At 33.6% G+C, this 1,645-nt stretch overlaps 1 pseudogene; it reads right to left on the reverse strand.

Annotated features, from left to right (window-relative positions):
• Window positions 1-418: 418 nt before the first annotated feature.
• On the reverse strand, window positions 419-538 carry LOC145391102 (5S ribosomal RNA; annotated as a pseudogene).
• Between the last annotated feature and the right edge of the window lie 1,107 nt (window positions 539-1,645).

A 1,645-nucleotide genomic window follows, 5' to 3' on the forward strand; every position in this document is an offset into this window, starting at 1 on the left:
GAGTTTATGCATTTTTCTTATCATTTTTCTCAGTTTGGGTTTATTAATTTTTCTTATTCATTTTCCTATGTAACATATAATTCATGAATGTATTATTTTTTATTCATTACTGTACTTTGCTAAAATGAATAACAACTTTTCTGAGTTTGGGTTTATTGATTTTTCTAATTCATTTCCACTATTCATGTTATTCATTTTTACTATACGTATTTGTCATTTATTTTCACTATGTATTTTCTTATTTTCACTTTTTTCATTTCCACTATTCATTTTTATTCATTTTTGTTATTCATTTTCAGTACTCATTCATTCATTGCCAGACGCCATATATCCCAAACGGGGTGGCCAAGGGCTTAGAGTTAATTGTTTTACAGGGAGGGGCACTAATCCTCCACCAACCCCACTTGACACGTAGGGATGCCAACAGCATCTGGTGTTCCCAGGCGGTCACCCATCCAAGTACTAACCAGACCCAACGTTGCTTAACTTCGCTGATCGGACGGGAAGCGGTGTACTCAACGTAGTATGTCCTACTCACTTTTATTCATTTTCTCAATTATTCTTATTCATGTTCACTTTCCATTTTTATTATTTTTCACTATTCATTTCGTTATTAATTTTCAGTGTTCGTTCTTTATTCATTTTCGCCTGTAGTGTATAATTTATGACTGCACGTCTTCATTCACTACTGTGTTTTGATGTATATGTATTTTTTTATTTTACTGTAATTCACCTCGATACGGAAAAGAAGGAAAGAGAAAGAAAAAAATAAGGCTAAGGAAAAAATAAGGAAAACGAAAAATAAGAAGGAAAAGTAGGGAAAGAACGAAAAGGTGAGGAAAAACGAAAGAAAGTGAACGAAAAATATGGGAAGAAAAAACAAGGAAAAAGAACCAAAAAATAAGGAAAATAGCGAAAAAATAAGGAAATGAACGAAAAAATGGGAAGAAAAAACAAGGAAAAAAACAAAAGAAGGAAAATAACGAGAAAATAAGGAAATAAACGAAAAATATGGGAAGAAAAAACAAGGAAAAACAACAAAAAATAAGGAAAATAGCGAAAAAAATAAGGAAAATAGCAAAAAAATAAGGAAAATAGCGAGAAAATAAGGAAATAAACGAAAAATAAAGAAAAAAAGAAGAAAAAATGAGCAAAATGAGCGAAAAAAAGGAAATAAGGAAAAACTACTGAAAACGCATAAAAATGTAGAACGAAAAAATAAGGGAAAACTATTAACAGCCTGCCTAGGAAAATTATACACATTAATACAGATCAAACATTCTCTCTCTCTCTTTCTCTCTCTCTCTCTCTGGTATACGATATATGTATTTGCATATGGTGTGGGTGAGAGATTTTTGCGTGAGTGGATGAGGAGTTGAAATGACAAGTGTGTGTGTGTGTGTGTGTGTGTGTGTGTGTGTGTGTGTGTGTGTGTGTGTGTGTGTGTGTGTGTGTGTGTGTGTGTTAGCGCCGAAGTGGTGACATGTAAAGGTATGTAACACGTATTTGAACCACTGGGCCTAAGGGAATGGACTCTTGAGACTACAGCAAGAATCGGACGTATAAAAAATAAATAAATAAATAAACTCCAGTCACTAAGGGATTCGGATCTATGCGCGGAGTCCAAACCCACTAACCCACCAGG

The sequence above is a fragment of the Coenobita brevimanus genome, chromosome 16 (assembly GCF_032717465.1).
Source record: "Coenobita brevimanus isolate Jiangsu-jjx chromosome 16, ASM3271746v2, whole genome shotgun sequence".
Classification (NCBI taxonomy): domain Eukaryota; kingdom Metazoa; phylum Arthropoda; class Malacostraca; order Decapoda; family Coenobitidae; genus Coenobita; species Coenobita brevimanus.